This window comes from Peromyscus californicus, unplaced genomic scaffold (assembly GCF_007827085.1).
Source record: "Peromyscus californicus insignis strain IS unplaced genomic scaffold, ASM782708v3 Scaffold_22__1_contigs__length_63687245, whole genome shotgun sequence".
NCBI lineage: Eukaryota > Metazoa > Chordata > Mammalia > Rodentia > Cricetidae > Peromyscus > Peromyscus californicus.
In genome coordinates, this window is record NW_026294525.1 from 40,753 (window position 1) to 61,830 (window position 21,078).

Consider the following 21,078-nt stretch of genomic DNA (forward strand, 5'->3'; position numbering starts at 1 on the left):
TATTAGTTGGTTTCAAGCTTAGGGATTGGTTGGTTTTGTGTTCAGTTGGTGAAGGCAGAATGTTTCTTTGCCTCTGATTTCAAAGTCAAAGTGTGTTTCTTCCACTGGCCCCTTTTAACCTTTTGACTCTGATTTCAGGGCTAGGGTGTTTATTTCATGGGCTCTGGTTTCAAAGCCAATGTGTTTCTTTGGCCCTGGTTTCAGGGTCAGGGTGTGTTTCTTTGGCTGGCCCTTTTACCCTACACAAAGGGCTTCATAAATTCATAAATTGATTTTTCCCATGGTTTAGCTGGTACAAACAATATAAAAATGGACATGTTTGAACAGATTATTGACACTATCAGCTTTTTTATCTACAGTTGTGCAAATGACTGTAAGTGTGTTGTCTAAAGATCTTACCAAATAATCTATAAGAAGAAGCCCTTAGTATCTTTTTCAGGTACTCAAAGATTATTGAAGTATGCAAAGACTTTAACAGATTGATTGCACAGAAAACGTTTTACTCCTCTATAAAGTGCAAAACTTTACCATACTGACTACATTTATAGGGTGTCACTGCAGTACGTTTTTTTTTCTCATGATTTCGAAGACTACGGACATATGCAAATGGTTTACCACATTCACTACATTCATAGGGTTTCTCTCCAGTATGTGTTCTTTTATGCCTTTGAAGAGTACTCTGCTGTGCAAAGGCTTTACCACATTGAGTACATTCATAGGGTTTCTCTCCAGTATGTGTTCTTTTATGTATTTGAAGAGTACTATTACATGCAAAGGCTTTTTCACACTGAGTACATTCATGCGGTTTCTCTCCAGTATGTGTTCTTTTATGTACTTGAAGAGTATTATTACATGCAAAGACTTTTTCACACTGAGTACATTCATAGGGTTTCTCTCCAGTATGTCTTCTTTTATGTACTTGAAGAGTGCAGTGCTGTGCAAAGGCTTTACTACATTTACTACATTTGTAGAGTTTCTCTCCAGTATGTGTTCTTTTATGTCTTTGAAGATCACTGTATTGTGCAAAGGCTTTACCACATCAAGAACATTCATATGGTATCTCTCCAGTATGTGTTCTTTTATGTCTTTGAAGATCACTGTATTGTGCAAAGGCTTTACCACATCGAGAACATTCATATGGTATCTCTCCAGTATGTGTTTTTTTATGCCTTTGAAGACAATTATTACAAGCAAGGACTTTATCACACTGATTACATTCATATAGTTTCTCTCTAGTATGTTTTCTTTTATGCATTTGAAGTTGACTTTGACATTCTAAAGCTTTTTCACTGATTACATTCATAGTGTTTCTCTGCAGTATGTGTTCTTTTATGCATTTGAAGATCATTGTGATGAGAAAAGGTTCTACCACATTGATTACATTCATAGGGTTTCTCTCTACTATGTGTTCTCTCATGTCTTTGAAGAGTACTATTACATGCAAAAACTTTATCACATTGATTACATTCATAGGGTTTCTATCCAGTATGTTTTACTTTTATGCATTTGAAGATGACTTTGATATACAAAGGCTTTTTCACACTGATTACATTCATAGGGCCTCTCTCCAGTATGTTTTCTTTTATGCATTTGAAGATTATTGTGATGTGCAAAGGCTTTACCACATTGAGTCCATTCATAGGGTTTCCCTCTAGTATGTATTCTCTCATGCCTTTGAAGCTGACGCCCATATGCAAAGGCTTTAACACATTGAATATATTCAGGTTTCTCTCCACTTTGAATTCTTTCATACCTCCAAAAATAATTGGCACATGTAAAAGCTTTACCACATTCAATGTCACTGTGTTTACACTCATATTCTTCCCCTTAATTAAGGATTGCTTTGCATTATTTTGAAGAGACCTGTGATGGTAAGATCCTTTATTACATGATTCACATTTACCGAATCTTTTTCTGTAAGAGATTTTTCACATATCTGAAGAGAACTGGAAAAACTCAGAACTTTATCACCCTTACTGCATTCACAAATTTTCCTATATTGTGAGCTACCACAGCTATATCTGATGAGAATGGCAAAAGTCATAAAGCCAGCTGCTTGACAAAGATACAGCAAATCTGAGCCACATGATGGCTTCTGTGCCACCTTTGGTTTTAATCTCCACCTGTTGCATACTTAGGAGATTTTTAATATTTGTACAAAATGGGGATACTGGACTGATGGAAAATTTCATATGAAACATTTATGCCTTCTCCCAGGAATGCTACTTCTAAGCTTCCTCATGACAGTACTGAACATACTACATCCCCCTGCTTCTATGGAGATATCCTTAGCTACTTGAAGGTCTTTCTTATGCCTTGGAGATTGTGATGTACATAAAAAAGCCAAAAGTCTCTTTATGAGGTGATGAGACATTCTTGAAACATCTGTTCCTTTACTTTTGCAGGAACAACACATTCCAAACAAACTCAAAAAGGTCAACATGATTTGGTGGGCTAAAGGAGTTGACCACAGTTGAAATTGCAAGACTCTTCTCACTATACACTCAGGCAATTATGGGGCACATACAGCAACAAAGTTAGATTAGCTGAATTTACCTCTGTCCTACACAGAGACTTATATTGATGAACCAAAAATGGAATGGAGAGGTAATATAATAATATGTCAGGACCTCCCTTTCTCAGAAAAGTTAGCACATGTATAGCCATTGTGGTGTCATATGACCAAGGAACAACAGATTAGACATATAGACAAATTCTGTAAAGATATAAAATATAAACATTGTATAATGCCAGAATTTGAATAATAACTGCAGCAGGTTTGGGCTGAGGGTATTTGTCATTCACACTGACTGTTAAGAGTTAATAATAACATGCATGGGACAGGACAAAATGCCTGGGATGGCATACAAATTTTGTTTTCATCTAGCATCCTTCAAGTAGCCATTAGAGCGACCAGCCTGAGAACAGGCTGTCATATACCTCTACATTCTTAAGAATTGGGTTATGGGGTTAATGAGTAAAAATGATTAACTCTGTTTATCAATGATGTCAAAACTTGAAGGAAATGATTGGAAAAGATAACTTTGTTTATCAATGATGATTAAAAGATGCTCAAGTGAAAATGATTTTGTGTATAAATGAAGCCTGTAAGAGATAAGAGGTTGTCAGAGTAGGACAAGCCATGTCAAGATATGCTTCTTCTCTGTCCATCTGTCCTAAAACAAAACTAAGAAGTGTCCTGTGTCTGATTCCTATGATCTTCATACCCTGCCCACATCCAAGAAGTGGACTCCAGCAGTGAGTCATACCACATTTTCTAAGTTAACTAGCACAAACAGAAGTATTTACACAATTGTAGAGTCACAAACTGCTGTGGGATGTTCTGTATGGCAAATGTATTGCTCTGATTGGTTGGGAAATAAATCACTGATTGGCCCATAACCAGGCAGGAAGTATAGGCAGGACAAGGAGGAGAATAAAGCTGGCAAGTGGAAGGCTGAGTAGGAGAGACACTGCCAGCCGCCATGATGACAAACAGCATGAAAAGATGCCGGTAAGCCACGAGCCATGTGGCAAGGTATAGACTAATAGAAATGGATTAATTCAAGCTATAAGAACAGTTAGCAAGAAGCCTGCCACGGCCATACAGTTTATATCCAATATAAGTCTCTGTGTTTACTTGATTGGGTCTGAGATGCTGTGGGACTGGTGGGTGAGAGAGATTTGTCCTGACTGTGGGCCAGGCAGGAAAACTTTAGCTACAAATGGCGTCCAACGTGGTGGCAAGACTTTCCACCTAAAAACTGAGAAAAAAAATTCTAAAACTGAGCTAAAAACAGTTCCGAATTATCTCTCTCAAATGAGTGGCAGCTGCCGGTTTGAGCTACTGGTGGGTTCCTAGCATACGCCCTATGGCGGGAATGAGACCTTTGCAAGTGTCACATTAAGCTGTGTGGTGGATTTAGCCTTTGCTAGTAGAAAACAAAAAAAGAGTATTATGGGCTACATGCTGCTTGAATAAAAGCATAGACCCACGATAGCTCCCAGAACTGGTGGTAAACGTAGCCATGTTGGGAAGCTGAGGTGGGCGGAGCCAGTAGCCACAGATGCTGCAGTTTAAAGCAATAGATTCACAATAAGACAGATTCAGATGTAATAGTTTAAAATGTGTGTAAAATATACGTAGGCTTGAAAGAGACAAAAAAGATGATATATAGAGTTATAGAAACAAATACATAGTTTTAAAAAAATAAAGTCTTTAAAGAGACAGTAAAGGTAGTATAAAAAATAAGCCACGTAAAAATGGATATTACACAGAGAATCTGCATTGTGTTGTCTTTGGGATTTTTAACTGCAGAAAAACATTTGATTGTAAAAGCTGTTGAGTTAAACCAATATGTATATTTTAAAGATACCATGACTTCAAAATTTGGATATAAGGATATGTTGCTTTGGAAAGGAGACTCTGCTTTTGTTCCCACAAAAAGCCAGAGGCTATGGATTTGTTGCAGATTAAGATACATCAGGTTTGACCAGCCAAGACACCCTGAAGGGTCTCAGATGACACCATGGCCCAGATGATCCAACGGCCAGAATGGTTTCAAGGCAACTGGCTCAGACGGTACAGCCTCATGGACTACTCCATAATCCTAAAATTTTCTTTGTGTCCCCATAAGATACAGCGCCCCCCTCCAGCAGGAAGTAGTTAGAGAAGCTACGCCCAAATTCTCAAATTATATGTCATTTTACTTTGTTAAGGTTAAAACCTTCCTTTTTGAAAAAAAAGGGGGAAGTGCTGTGGGATGTTCTGTATGGCAAATGTATTGCTCTGATTGGTTGGTAAATAAATCACTGATTGGGCCGTGACCAGGCAGGAAGTATAGGCAGGACAAGGAGGAAAATAAAGCTGGCAAGTGGAAGGCTGAGTAGGAGAGACACTGCCAGCCGCCATGATGAGAAACAGCATGTGAAGATGCCGGTAAGCCACGAGCCATGTGGCAAGGTATAGATTAATAGAAATGGATTAATTTAAGCTATAAGAACAGTTAGCAAGAAGCCTGCCACGGCCATACAGTTTGTAACCAATATAAGTCTCTGTGTTTACTTGGTCAGGTCTGAGCTGCTGTGGGACTGGTGGGTGAGAGTGATTTGTCCTGACTGTGGACCAGGCAGGAAAACTTTAGCTACAACAAACCATTACATAAATACAACAGATGGCAATTAATAATTAAGGTCAACCCACCAGATGAATAATTATCTGATGGGGAGTTCCACTTAGAAAAAACCATTGGGGTACAGTCTGTGAATGACTGATTGCCTCTGTCTTTATTTTTTCTCATGTGTCACTACATTTCTTTCATAAAACAGCTATAGATATTTTCTCCACTGCTTGTGTGTTTATCTCATGTATATATTCCATCTACTAGGTACACATATATCTGTGGATGGTCAGGAAGATGATGTCTTCTTAAGCTGTACAGTTTTGATGAATAGAAATAATCCTGGGATATTTTTCATAACTCAGACTGACATAGGAAAATAAAAGTATTCTCAGCTACAAACAAAGACATATTTTTATACATTTAGCTAATTGTAGATCTCATAGCAAATCCACAATGGACTAGTTGCCCCTGGAGATGAACTGCACAAGGACGAGTTCTCAGGTGTCTATTGCTGTACCAAGGTGAGGCGTGAAACAACTTTTGTGCCAGTTTTTCCACTTACAAAAACCTGGCAGATAGCATGAAAACACAATTCCCTGTACAAATCCTCTCAGCAATTGACTTTCTGCATATACTCCCAACCTTACTTTATGATACAAGACTCAAGGTTCAGCCAACTACCTATTCATTGTTTAGGTCCTGAATTTCAATGTCACTCTCTGTTGGGGCATGCTGATCACTTAAACCTGCAGGCTTGCTTAATCACTGGCCAGTCAGCATGAACCCCTAGCCTGAGAGAAACTATCATTTTCTCATGTGTTATCAAAATGGCTCAGACAACGAATTATAACTTACATATTGTCCAGTGCTGTGGGATGGTCTGTATGTCAAATGTGTTGCTGATTGGTCAATGAATAAATCACTGATTGGTCAATGGCCAGGCAGGAAGTATAGGCGGGACTAACAGAGAGGAGAATTGAGAGAACAGGAAGCTGGGGGAGGGAGACACTGCCAGCTGCCATCAGGACAAGGAAGATGTAAAGTACTGGTAAGCCACAAGCCACGTGGCAAGGTATAGATTAATAGAAATGGATTAATTTAAGCTATAAGAACAGTTAGCAAGAAGCCTGCCATGGCCATACAGTTTGTAACCAATATAAGTCTCTGTGTTTATTTGGTTGGGTCTGAATGGCTGTGGGACTGGCGGGTGTCATAGATTTGTCCTGACTGTGGGCCAGGCAGGAAAACTCTAGCTACAAATGGCGTCCAACGTGGTGGCAAGAGTTTCCACCTAAAACCTAAGAAAAAAGATTCTAAAACGGAGCTAAAAACAGCTTCCTAATTGTCTCTCTCAAATGAGCGGCAGCTGCCAGTTTGAGCTACTGGCGGGTTCCTAGCATGCGTGCATGCTCGACCTGCAGTATGGTGGGAATGAGGCCTCTGCAAGTGGCACATTAAGCTATGTGGTGGATTTAGCCTTTGCTAGTACAAAAAAAAAAAGAGGTTTCTGGGCTACACGCTGCTTTGATAGAAGCATAGACCCACTATTTCTGAGAGTTGATGGCTCCCAGAGCTGGCAGAAAACGTATCACCGCCATGTTTGGGAAGCTGAAGTGGGCAGAGCCAGCAGCCACAGCGCCAGTGCCGTTTCAGGCTTAGAAGGCTACAGTTTAAAGCAATAGGCTCAAGCTAATATAAAAAAATAAGCCATGTAAAGATGGCTACCACACAGAGAATCTGGATTATGTTCTCTTTGATATTCGTAACTGAAGAAAAACATTTGATTACAAAAGCTGTTGAGTTATGCCAAAATGTATATTTTAAAGGTACCTTGACTTCAAAATTTGGATATAAGGATATGTTGGTTTGGAAAGGAGATTCTGCTTTTGTTCCCACAGAAAGCCAGAGGCTATGGATTTGTTCCAGATTAAGATACATCAGGTTTGACCAGCCAAGACCACCTGAAAGGTCTCAGATGACACCATGGCCCAGATGATCCAACATCCAGAACCGTTTCAAGGCAACTGGCTCAGACGATATACCCTCATGGACTACTCCATAATCCTAAAATATTCTTTGTGTCCCCATAAGATACAGCGCCCCCCTCTAGCAGGAAGTAGTAAGAGAAGCTACATCCAAATTCCCAAATATACCAAGCTGACTTTGGAGATGTGTAAAGGTTAAAACCTTCCTTTTTAAGAAAAGAAAAGGGGAAGTGCTCTGGGATGGTCTGTATGTCAAATGTGTTGCTGATTGGTCAATGAATAAATCACTGATTGGTCAGTGGCCAGGCAGGAAGTATAGGTGGGACTAACAGAGAGGAGAATTGAGAGAACAGGAAGCTGGGGGAGGGAGACACTGCCAGCCACCATCAGGACAAGGAAGATGTAAAGTACCGGTAAGCCACAAGCCACATGGCAAGGTATAGATTAATAGAAATGGATTAATTTAAGCTGTAAGAACAGTTAGCAAGAAGCCTGCCATGGCCATACAGTTTGTAACCAATATAAGTCTCTGTGTTTATTTGGTTGGGTCTGAATGGCTGTGGGACTGGCGGGTGTCATAGATTTGTCCTGACTGTGGGCCAGGCAGGAAAACTCTAGCTACAGTCCAGAGTTTTCTTGTTGAAGGAGATGTGTGCAGAAAGAGCTGTGTAGAGAGATGAGTAGCTATGTAGAAGAGAGAGCTGTGCAGAGAGATGGAGTAGTAGGTAGCTATGTAAAGATGTATGTAGGAAGAGATATATAGAAAAGAGATGTAACTGTGTGTAGAGATATATGGCTGTATAGTAGAGAGATGTAGCTGTAGAGATGTGTGGCTGTATAGAAGAGAGATGTAGCTGTAGGAGAAAGACATAACTGTGTAGAGACAGATTTTTTTCAAGCTGCAGTAATACAGAAAGTTACCATCAGAATATATGTGCTTTCTTCCTTGCACCCTCCAGATAGAAAAAGTCTAGACCTTGACACATTTTTGGATTTCTTTTGCATACCTTGGTGCTGACTGGAGGTTGGCACACCAGGCAGCAATATCCTAATACTCATAGGGCTTTTCTGCAGTGTGAGTTTGTTGATGTATTAACAGTAAAGCTGGAAAACCAATTACTTGTATGCTTGAATCAAATTCAACAAGTATACTTAATGTGGGGACTCCTACATATCTTCTAATTGCTCTGAGAGAGATGTATGTTATGTCTTTCCATATCACTATGCTCACATGGCTTGTATCCAGAGTAATATATGATCTACCTAGTAAAGAAAGAATAACAAATAAAAGGTTTCCACATTTAATTCACTGTATGACTTTCTATTCCTCATAGACTTATGGTATAAGGATTAAAGTTTCTCCACAAAAACTGTCCCTTGACTTTTGACTCTAATTTCCCCTCTCACTCAACTGAGCACAGTCACAACAAATATGCCTTTTGTAAGACAGCATAGCTCTCATGGTGCTATGATTCAAATGGCAATATCTGTTAAGGCGTTGTTTTCTTGTTTTCTTTCTTAAAATAATGCATGGCAAATGCAATTCACCTACCTGAAATAGAGGTATATGGTTTTGTGAGAATTTAATAATCATCAATGCACTATAAGCTGTGCTTATTTACACTGTTGCTTTTGTTTAAAACTTCCAGGGCATATAACAATTTTTTCAGAGGCACAGTTGTATCACCTAGCACATGAAAATTACCTTTCATATCTCCTAGAACTGTGATGATGTTCTTTGATATTATAGTCTTCCAAACTGTATCCTAAAATATAGTACCAGAAAATGTATGTTATATTATTGAAAATTGTCTTCAGTGAACCTTAGTACTATGATTGATTCATTCACATCATTCATCTTCTTTCTCAATCATATTAGAGGAGCAACAATAACCAAAGAACAGTTGCCCCCTTATTTTAAAATGTAAAGAAAAATTCTGTCTTACCTATAGTAGTGAGGTTCCTGGAAGTCTCCAACATCACATCTTTGTAGAGATTCTTCTGGGAAGGATCCAGCAAAGTCCACTCTTCCCAAGTGAAGTCAATATGCACATCATCATAGGTCACTGCATTCTAAAACATCCCATACATGTGTACAACAGAAGGCATGATACTGACAACATAGCATAGTCATATAATTCTTGTGCTCCCCACACTTATTCCATGACATATACATTATAATGTAACCACTAAGTCATTTTGAAGAAAACTTGATAGGAGGGTCATCTCTGTCATTTCTGTACCGTTTGAGTGGAATATCACCTTACAAGAGAAATGCCTATTAACAAACACAGAGAGACAAATAAACAGATCAACAGTACAGAGTACACATGAGAGAAATTGTATGAGCAGTTACTAACTACAGAGAAGAAAAATAAGATAGATAAACTGGCTCACACCTTTAACCCCAGCACTCAGAAGGAAGAGGCAAGTATATCTGCCTCTGAGTGGAATGCCAACCTAGTCTATGCAATCAAGTCCAGGACAGCCAGAAGTACATATTGACACCCTGTCTCCCATGTAAAAAAATTAGTCAATCTTGCCAGGTGGTGGTGGTGCATGCCTTTAATCCCAGGACTCGGGAGGCAGAAGCAGGCAGATCTCTGTGAGTTCGAAGCCATCCTGGTCTACAAAGTGAGTTCCTGGAAAGACGCAAAGCTACACAGAGAAACCCTGTCTCAAAAAAAAATCAGTCAAACTAACAAAAATGATAGAAAGAACTCAGAGGTTTTTACTGAAGTGCCTACAAAGAGTTATGCATTCATTCCAGTTCTGTATTCACCTTCCAGAAACCTGAAGTGCCCTAATTTATACTATAACATCAATAAGATTTTACTAAAAGATTATTTACTAAAATATTATTACTAAAAGATTTTACATTTTTAAACAGTTACAAATGGACAGATGAAAACATAAACGATATAAATGTTGATCATATATAATCAACACAGGGCAGGAGAGATGGCTCAGTAGTAAAGAGCTCTTGCTGGTCTTGCATATAGGTAGGCTCAATTGCCAGTACTTACATGGGCATCAGAACTATTCATTATTCCAAGTTCAGGGTTTCTGAGACCATCTTTTGAACACTATGAGGTGATCACCCACATGGTGCATACCCATGCATACAAGTAAAATACTGATATTCATTTAAAAAATTCAAAACAAACACAACAGGCAGGAAGAAGGTCATGCACCTACAATCCAATGACTCAGAAGGCTCAGGCAGTATTAATGTCGTGAATACATGCCATCCTGGGAAGTAGAATGATAACCTCTGCCAAATTTTTAAATTCAAGATATGAGTAAAGCTTAGTACACCAGCATATGCTTGATGTGTACAAAAACCTACACCACAGGCCCATCACCCAATAATATAAAATCAAAAAAAGCCAAGAATGTTGGCCCACCTTTAATCCCAGGATTTAGGAGCCAGAGTCAGGGGGATCTCTGAGTACAAGCCCAGCCTGGTGCACAGAGCTACTTTCACGACAGCCAGGGCTATAAAGACAAACCTTGTCTTCAAAAACAAACAAACAAACAAACAAACAAAAACAGCAGGCTACCAAACTGCCTTAGCCTGCAATAGTAATTGCTTCTACTGTATTTTATGTGATTTAGAGATAGAGTCTATAATGGTAGTAAAGGCATAACAGTACAAGGAAGCTGGCTGATTAGTTTCAACCACAACACAGTAGATACAAACTACAGTAAATGGGTTGAGACTATCCTATTCCCAATGAGGAATTTCATCCAGAAAGGCCCCTCCTACTACAGGTTTCACAAGCAATTTAAAGAAAGTCACCAAGGAGATACACATGTTCAAATATATCATTCTATCTGGGAGGTTTTCATTCATTCTGACACAGGTCACTATAGGCTCATGGTCATCCACAAAGAAAATGCATTTAGTCACTTCAATGATCCTCATAATCTGCAACAGCCCCTGAGCTGTTCAAATGTCCAAAGTCTCTTCTGATACTCAAGACCATCTCTTGACAGTGCCATCTTGTAAACTCATAAATCAAGTTACATCTTTCCAACATACAATAGATATTGGAATACCATTACCATTCCAAATGAGAGAAATGGAGACATAGTGAGGGAAGATTGGACCAAGGCAAGACTGAAGCACAGCAGGACAAACATCAAATTCTTTATCTCTGTCTCAGACACATAGGGCTTCAGTTTCAAAGGGCTTAGATGGCCCTATTCCTGCAACTTCTCATACATCTCTCTTTTTGGTTACTTTCACTCCCTATATGCAGTTCAGTCTCCATGTAAAATGTCTCATATCTTAGATATCTCAACATCTTGTGGTCTCAAAATGCTACCCAGGCTGTTGTGGAATATTATTTTAAAATGTGTTATATCTGTTTATGTTGAACATTTGTTTTAACGATGCAAAGATGTGTTGCATTCTGTTGTGTTGCACTTGTTTAACTCTGTAAGACTGTGATACTTTGCCTGTTTAAAATATCTGATTGATCTAATAAAGACTTGAATGGGCAATAGCTTTGCAAGAAAGGAAAGGCAGGGCTGGCAGACAGAATAAATGTGAAGAAAAATCTGGAAAGAAAAAAAAGGAAGGAGGAGCAAGAAAATGAGAGGACACCAGGGGCTAGCCACCTAGCTACATAGCAAGCCATGGAGTAAGAAGTAAAGAAAGGTATAATCAGAATAGAGAAAGATAAAAGACCAGAGGCATATAGAATAGAGAAAGATAAAAGCCCAGAGGCATAAGGTAGATGGGATAATTTAAGAAAATCTGGCTAGAAACAACCCAAACTAAGGCTGGGCATTTGTAAGAAAGAATAAGCCTCTGTGTGTGTGAGTGTTGAAAGCTGAGTAGCAGGACACCAAGAGTAAAGAGTTAAAAAAAAAAAAAAACCAATAACACCAAGCATCATGCAATGAACTCTTACAGTCTTCTCACTGGGTTTCTGACTCTGCCAAACACAGATGCTTGCAACAATCCTGAACTGCAACCACAGAGTAAAAATCTTGACCTTAAAATTTGATTTTCTTGTTTCCAGGACTAGCCCATGAAGGGTGATCCTGCAAAGTTTGATTTCTTAATTGGGATGGACATTAACATACTTGGACCACAGGAGCAGCAGATTTTGTATGAAGTTGCTTCCTGGGACTTGAAATCACTTTGCTTACTCCTTCCATAAATTGGGGCACCTTGTAATGCTTCCATTCTATAGCAAGGGCCTTCTTTATAATGATGATAAATTCCTTGAAAATCCCTGCCTGTTTCAGCAATTGACTGCCACCTGAAACTCACAGCTGTCCAGATGGATCTCTGCCTCCTGAGTTTTAGAATTAAAAGTGTGTACCACCATTGCCTGACCTCTAATTTAATCTGTGTCTAATCTAGTGGCTTGCTCTGTCCTCTGATACTCAGGCAAGCTTTATTAGGGTACACACTATTATCATTATAGCCCTCCACCTGGGGGAGAGGGGAATCATTCTATTCCACATTGTGTAATGGGCTGTGCAAGAGGAAGAATGGAAAGTGCCTATGGAGTGCAGGAAGATAGCAGGGTCAGCCATCTTCCATGGAGCCAAGGCAAGTACTATTGAAATGCTTACCTGTGTAAATTTGGAAAAGTCTGGGTCTGGAGTGGGAGGCAGGGCCAAGGAATCACTGTGCTATTGTCTTTAAGCACAGGGTAGCCCTAAGGGACTTTCTCTTGTCACTCAGTCTTCAGGAGCCAACCAGGGCCTCCAGTCTGTCAGTCAGAAGTGGTGCAGGGCTCTTGCTGGGGCCAGTTCAACTGAGACCCTTTTGAGTGAGGACTCAAGAAAGACATGGCAGTGGCTTACTTTGCTTCTCTGATCTTTCAGCTTTCACCCCAATATCTGGCTCAGGGATTTTTATTATAAGAACATTTAACATTTGAACAACAGAAGGGTGTCCAAAATATTAGCAATTAAGAGAGATTTTAGGACAAAAAAGGAGATGTTTGCTCTGTGGCTCCATGCTGAGGTCAGGTGAACTCAAGGTACTTTTTATCTGGTTGTCCCAGGGACTTCAGACAACCAGAAGAGAAAAGCAGGAACTAGATCACAAACAAGATGATAGGTCTTTCTCCCATCAGAAGGCTGGATGATGGCTCCATTGCTTTAGGAGTTTTCTTCTGAAATGCATTTCAATCACTTGAAATTTTAATAATAATAAAATAATAATAATAATTATTTTAATAATTATTTAATAATAATAATAATAAAAAGTGTAGTAATCACAATAAGTTGAATACTTAGAGACTGAACAAGGAAAAATGCTTTTATGGTCACTATAGTTAGCTAGCATGTGTTACTCAATGGGCAGCTGAAAAAACAGCAGTATTAATCAAGGTTCTCTGCTTGAATAGAACTGATAAAATAAATCTCTGTATGTATTTAGTAAGTGGATTTATTAGAATATCTCAGAGTGTAGTCCAGCTAGTCCAGCATTGGTTGTTTACCAATGAAAAGTTGAAGAATTCAATAGTTCTTTAATCCATGAGGCTGGATGTCTCAGATGGTCTTCAGTATATACCAGAATTCCTAAGATCTAGGCTCTAAAGATAATAAAGAAATAACCTTCCCAGCCACAGACAAGGCAATCATTCAAAGAGAAAGAGCTTCCGTCTTCAATTTCTTTTATATATGTAGTCTGCCACCAGAAGGTCTGACAAGATTACAGGTAGATTTTATTACCTCAAAAGTTCAAGATTAATGAAGGATTTTCCCATTTTAAAACCTTTAATTAAGTAAAATCCTTCCCAGGTATACCCATTTCTTTGTATATTGGTTAATTTCAGAGGTAGTTACTTTGACTACCAAGAATAGCCATCACAACAGTCAAGATGGAAGAAATGAGAAAAATTTCTTGCCTGCAGGAGGCAAGGAGAGCATAGGAGTTATTTCCAAACCAATGTTTTTCCAAAACAGAGGAAGCATGGGGATTTTACTTAGGGAGTCTGGACATGTTCATGTAGCATTCTCCCACTTCTTAGGCATGCTCAGTTAACAAATCCATGTCTGAACATGATCACAATCTAAAAGGAGTGACATTTAGGGACATTCTCGCCTCAAAGTCATGCAGGAACATATATAAGTTATAAAAATGATGGAAAGAAATCTCTCTGGCATGTTCATCTTATACCACAAGGTCTAAGCTGAAAATCAAGGAAATGGCACAATGAAATTAGATTGCTTTGGAGCCTATGATGCCTGTCAATCATGATGTTTCATCTAATAGATAGATGTATCAATTCTCACAAAACAAAGGACAGAGAATGCAAACACAGAAAACATCAAGGAAAAGTTACCTATCAGCACTATGGCTACTGCTCTTAGTTTGATAGCTCTGCTGAGCTATTTTCAGCTCAGAACAAGGTTGCTTTTACCTCTGTGCAGATGGCTCAGAAGAAGATCACAGCTTCTTCTATGCAGGACAAGGAGTTCATTTTAATTACCCTTGGATGCTGTCTGTCTCAGGCCTGTGATATCACTACAGAAAATTCCATTCTTTCCTTTTTTCTTTTCTTTTTTAAATTGGTTTTAAATTTTAGTTCTGTGGGTATTTTGCCTGAATGTGTATGTTCACAGGACCTACAGAGTCCAGAAGAAGGTAGGAGATGCCTGGGACTGGAGTTACAGCAAATGGTTCGCTACCATGTGGGTTCTGGGAATGGAACCTGGGTCCTCTGTTAAAAACACTCAGAGTTATTAATTGCTGAGCCATCTCTCTAGTCCCTCTTTCTATTTAAAATTTATTTCTATACAGTTTATTTAAAAAATATAACACCACTTTCCCATTTTTTCTATTCACTCCATCCCTTCTCAAATAGTTTGCTTCCAAATTCTTCCTGGTAAAGGATGAATGAATAAGTATGCTAAAATATATGAAGACAAACTGCTGAGTCTGTTTTTCTTGGTTTTATGTATATGGTTGCAGGGCTGATGATGTAATAGAGAGCAATAAAGAATTATACATTAGTGACACAGAAAAGGACTCAAACTTGTATGTTGAAGATCACTATTAAAAGTGTGTTTCAGTAAGAAGTCTTGTAGATGTCAATGAATTAATATCTGGGTTCTTTTTATTTTGAGCAGAAAAAAGGGTAGTGAAGTAGTTTCATTTCTATTAAATAGATAAAATAATCTGAGTCAAAGTAACTTTGGGGATAAAATATTCATTTGACTCATAATTTTATGGTACATCCCTATCAAAAAAGATGTTTTCATCCATGGTCCCCAAAGTCTCATGTTAATCATAACATAAGTGCCGTGGATATCATTCTGTATAAATAAAATGCTGATTGGCCAGTAGCCAGGCAGGAAGTATAGGTGGGACAAGCAGAGAAGAGAATTCCGGGAAGTGGACGACCGAGGCAGAGAGATAGCAGCCACCCAGCCACCACCATGAAAAGTGAGATGTAAGGTACTGGTAAGCCATGAGCCACATGGCAACTTATAGACTAATAGAAATGGGTTAATTTAAGATATAAGAACTAGATAACAAGAAGCCTACTGTGGCCATACAGTTTGTAAGCAATATGTCTCTGTGTGTTTACTTGGTTGGGTCTAAGTGGCTGCGGGACTGGTGGGTGAGAGAGATTTGTCCAGACCATGGGCCAGGCAGGACTGGATAAAACTCTAGCTACAAAATTAACTTCTTAAATCCCATAGTCTTTAAAAATTCCAACATTTAAAAAGGCTACAGTCTCCTAAATGTATACTCTGTGAAAAAAATGAATAACAGCCCACTGTTTTCAAAACTGGAAGAACAGGAGCACAGCAAATAATAAATCACATTTAAGGAAACCAAAACAGAAAGCTATGCTCCTGTTCTTCCCTTTTTGAGCAGCTTCCTGTATCACATTTTGCAAATTCTGAGACTCTTAATGATATTCTGATTTGGGCTCTCATGGACTGGGGAAGTTCCATGTTTCAGGCTTTACCATCCCTAGCACACACACATTTCCTACCATGTCATTTCTCTTCCATGCCTGAAGCTGTCCTTGGTTAGCCTATGGTTCTAGACTCTACCACACCTTCAGGTGCCCACTGTAAGCAGTGTCCTCTCAGGTCCTTTCTGCAGGTGTTTCAAATCTGTAACAGGATCATCAGCTCTCCACGAGACCTTCAATCTTGGATTGACAGTCAAGACACAGACAGAGGAATCTCAGTAAACTCTCAAACAGTCTAGACTCTAGCCAGATAGCAAGCAAGGGTAGTTTCTATTCCTTCAACCTACTGTATATAATCAATATACAGTATTAATATGCTATTAATCTGATCACACTGTATCCACAATCAGGAGGCAGAGAGTGATAAATGTTGGTCCTTATTGCATAATTCAGTACCAAGACCATGGAATGGAATGGTGATATCACTTCTGGAAGGGAGACAAGTCTTCTCATCTCAATGAACTTAATTTATAAGCTAACATATCTAAGCACACCCCAGAGAATAACATGATCTAGATAAGCCCTCACAGGTGTGCCTGGAGAAGTCTCTTTTGACTGATTCCAGATCTTACCAAGTCAAAATGAATATTAACCATAACACAAAATAACAAAATGTTGTAGGCAAAGAAAATCTTTTTTTAGTGATATCTCAAATACCAATGAGCTATGTTTGAGGCCAAAGTATATAAAACCTCTTGAGTATGGACTTACTCCTTTCCCAGATGTAAGAAGTACTCTTCTGAGGATTGCCAGGGTAGAATTATGAACCTCATATAGAGTAAGATATAGTGTAGACTTCTTATGACCCATGCTTTTATCTTATTAAATCAGAATCCCACCCAAGCCTCCTCAGGAACTGACCTATGATCTTGTTACCAAAGAGAAGGAGAGAGAAAGAGACAGAAAAATACAAAAAGGAAATAAAAACCAAGGAACATAACACCCACACAACTTATAAAAATGCAGAAAATCAAGACCTAGACCTTTAATCATCCCAAACCCAGATGCCTAGATGATAGCATAAGAACATAGTCAACAACAGCCAGGGCAATATGTTTCCACCAGAACCCAGCTATCCTAGCACAGCAGGCCCTGAATATTCCAACATAGGCTGAAGCACAAGAAAAAGACCTTAACACCAACTATATGAAGATGATAGAGGTCCTTAAAGATGAAATAAATAAATCTCTTAAAGAAAGTGAAGAAAACACAAGAATTGGAGGAAATGAATAAATCCTTTAAATAAATCAAGAAAAAGGAAAAAAAAAGTTGAAGGAAATGAATAAAACCTGTTGAAAACCTGAAAATGGAAATGGAAGCAATAAAGAAAATACAAACTAAGGGAATTTTGGAAAAGTTTAGGAATACAAACAGGAACTATACAGGCAATTTTACCAACAGAATAGAAGAGATGGAAGAATCTCAGGCATTGAAGTTAACATAGAAGAAATGGATAAATTGGTCAAAGAAAATTTAAAAAAAAAAATTCCTAAAAAAATACAGGAAAACTAGGATATTACAAAGAACAAATATGTGGTGGTATTTTACTTGTACTGAAATGTGATTTTAATCATATGCTAATAAATAAAGTTGCCCAGGGGTCAGAGCTATTAGAGCCATAGCAATTGCGTGGCGGTGGTGGCGCACGCCTTTAATCTCAATACCATAGAGGACCTGAAGGACTGTACATACAGGCAGTGACGAGGCAGTCACGTGTCTGGGTTTACAACCAATGAGAAGGCAGAACAGCTAGACTATATAAAGACATACACACAGGAAGTAGGCCCCTTTTCGGAGAGCTCTCTTGACTGAAGAGGATCGCTGAAGCAGGAAGGGTGAGGCTCTTAACTCTGACCTCTTGGCTTTCTTCTCTGAATCAGCTCTGTGTTTCTTATTTTATAAGACGGTTGGTTACATCTACACAAATACAAGAATAAAGAATAGAGGAAAAAGAAGAAACTCAGGTCAAAGGCACAGAGAATATGTTCACCAAATAATAGAAGAAAATGTCTCTAACCTAAGGAGGAAAGGCCTATCAAAGTAAAAGAAGCATACAGAACACAAAAGAGATTGAACCAAAAATGTCCCCTCACCACATAATAATCTAAACATTAAACATTGAAGAAAGAATATTAAAAGCTATGGTGATATATTGTATACCCTAATAAACTTGCTTGGGGATCTGAGGACAGAGCCAGCCACTAGATTAGACATAGAGGCCAGACAGTGGTGGCACACATCCTTAATCCTATCACTTGGGAGGCAGAGATTTGTCTGGATTTCTGTGAGTTCAAGGCCACACTGGAAACAGAGCCTGGTAGTGATGGCACACACCTTTAATCCCAGTACTGGGAAGCACACATGTCTTTAATCCCAGGAAGTAATGTCTGGGCAGAGAAAGGTATATAAGGCATGAGGAAAAAGGAACTCATACTCTTGAGACTGAGGATTTTGTAGTGGTAAAAACATGGCTGGCTTGTTCTGTTTCTCTGATCTTTCAGCTTTCACTCCTATATGTGTCTATGGGTTTTTTTTTAATTAATAGGATTTTTTAATATTCATGCTACCAAAAACTGAAGAAAAAAACACCAAATAACACATAAATCTATTAGAATTACACTTGATTTCTCAATGAAGGTTCTAAAAGCCAAGGACCTGGACACATGTGCTGCAGACTCTAAGAGACCACAGATGCCAACCCAGACTAGTATACCCAGCAAAACTTTCAATTACCACAGATGGAGAAAATACGATATTCCAAATAAATCAAATTTAAACAATATCTATCTACAAATCCAGCTCTCCAGAAGAAAAACTCTAATCCATGGAGAGTAACTACTACCACGGAAACACAGGAAATAATCTTATACCAGCAAAGCCAAAAGAAGGGAAACTGGGAAACTAATACTCTCTGTCTGTCTGTCTGTCTGTCTCTCATACACACACACACACACACACACACACACACACACACACACACAGAGAGAGAGAGAGAGAGAGAGAGAGAGAGGAACAATAAGAACAAATCAACAATCATTGGTCATTGATATCTCTCAGTATAAATGGTCTCAATTATCCAATAAAAAAATACAAACTAACAGAATGGATATGAAAACAGGGTCCATGCTTCTGATGCATACAAGAAACACACCTCAATATCAAAAATAAACATTACCTCCTGGAAAGGGGAGGAAAAAATATATTTCAATCAAATGGAATTATGAAGCATGCTTGTGTACTCATTTTAATATCTATCAAAATATGCTGCCACCCTTTCAAGTCCTCTATATCCTCTCAAAGGCAAACTAAAATCTTGAGTTGTATTATATTCTTCATTCTGGGAGTGTGTTTCCACAATGATGGTCTAGGCATATACTCAGCTATAAATATGTAAATAGGAGTAAAGGTATATACTTTGATATAAATATCATTATCACTACTTTTTATATTTTGGTTACATTTTATCATAAAATACAGAGTAGCAACAGAATGTACCTCTGAAAAAAAGCTCAAGAGCCTTACAAGTTAAAAATAAAAAAATGCTATTAATATATATGTACTTCTACTCTAATTGTTCTAAGTATGTAATGAGCAAACATTAAAATGCACATTATCCAATACGAGATCTTAGATTTTATGAACAAAGTAGGAAGCAAATGTGGTACATTTACTGTTACTGCATACCAGAAACAAATATTGCTGCTTTTAAGTAACACACAGAAATTGAACTTTCTCTTGAAAAATGCTTAAGTATCTACACAATGACCTATAGAATGTGGTAAGAGGACAATAGCAAAATTATAAGTAATAATTTCAAAACATCTTGATTCTCCTAACATTAAAGATATTTGTAAGTACACATGATCACCAAGACACCTGTATGTGAGTACACAAATAATAAAACCCTGATGCAATCTACATGGTTATATATTGTAGAACTGAATGAAAGTTATGCTGGACTGCATTAAGTCCTAGGATGGCAGGCAAACCTATGTATGATTAATATTTAAAGATAGACAAGCAAGACCATCTGAGTCAGATCCTTAGACACACATGCAAATTAGCCCTGACAAATAAATAAAAGTAATAAAATACAAGAGCTGAGAGTTGCCTCAGACAATAAAGGACATTGCAATCAAGGCTAAAGACTAGTTTGATCCACAAGACACATATGTTAAAAGGAAACAAAATCCCTATAGTTGTCCTCTGCCATCCACAAAAGCACTGTGGAATCTGTGTGTATGCAAACAGTAGAATATTGAACACATGTGTTTTCATTAACAAGACAAGTAGTGTGCTTTTCTTCTTTCATTTCCCTAATGATAAAACACTTTCTGGTACCCTATTGACATCACTCCTATCTCCTAATTTACACTTAATCATTCCTACTAACCCTCTTGACTTAAATGACTCTTCTGAATCTTATTCCCTCCCTAAGACTTCAATCAGCCCACTTAAGTTCCAAAATTCAACTTGTGCTCTAGAAACAAAAGCCAATCATATTAATGATCTAACTCCTAGACATTTTCACTGATCATTATTCCTAAACTTTAATTTTTCTTTTTATTTTGCATATGTATTCAAATGAAGGTGCACATGTGTGTATGGGGTACAATGTTCATGAGAGGGCAAGAAGACAATTTTGGGTGTCATTCCTCGGTGTTATCCTGAGATTTAATTTAGGAGCAAAGATCAAAGTGTATGACACCTGGAGCAGATCCTACCCATATCCAAAGCATCCTTCTCTGTTTTATACCTCTGAACAAAATCATTAGACTTGGTTAAAAGCCAAACTTAAGACAAAAATACTAGATGCTTTCATAATGAAACATTCCAACATCTTGGGATGAGGACCAAATTATTTGAAAAGAGTAATGATAAAAGATAAATGAATTGTGAGGGTTTATTTAGTTAGCTTGTTACTTTATTTGATTTTATTTTCAGATAGGGTTTCACTACATAGCTCATGCTGGCTCTTAACTCATGGTCCTTGTCCTGGTTGGCTTT

At 38.2% G+C, this 21,078-nt stretch overlaps 1 long non-coding RNA gene across 2 annotated transcripts in view; it reads right to left on the reverse strand.

Annotated features, from left to right (window-relative positions):
- Nucleotides 1-17,835, reverse strand: part of LOC128118218 (uncharacterized) — a 32,293-nt gene extending 14,458 nt beyond the window's left edge. For both annotated transcript variants that reach the window (XR_008221049.1, XR_008221050.1), the window contains exons 1-2: nucleotides 9,055-17,835; nucleotides 8,814-8,874 (exon numbers count right to left, since the gene is read on the reverse strand). This is a non-coding gene — a long non-coding RNA (uncharacterized LOC128118218). The remainder of the gene's footprint in view (nucleotides 1-8,813; nucleotides 8,875-9,054) is intronic.
- Nucleotides 17,836-21,078: the final 3,243 nt, after the last annotated feature.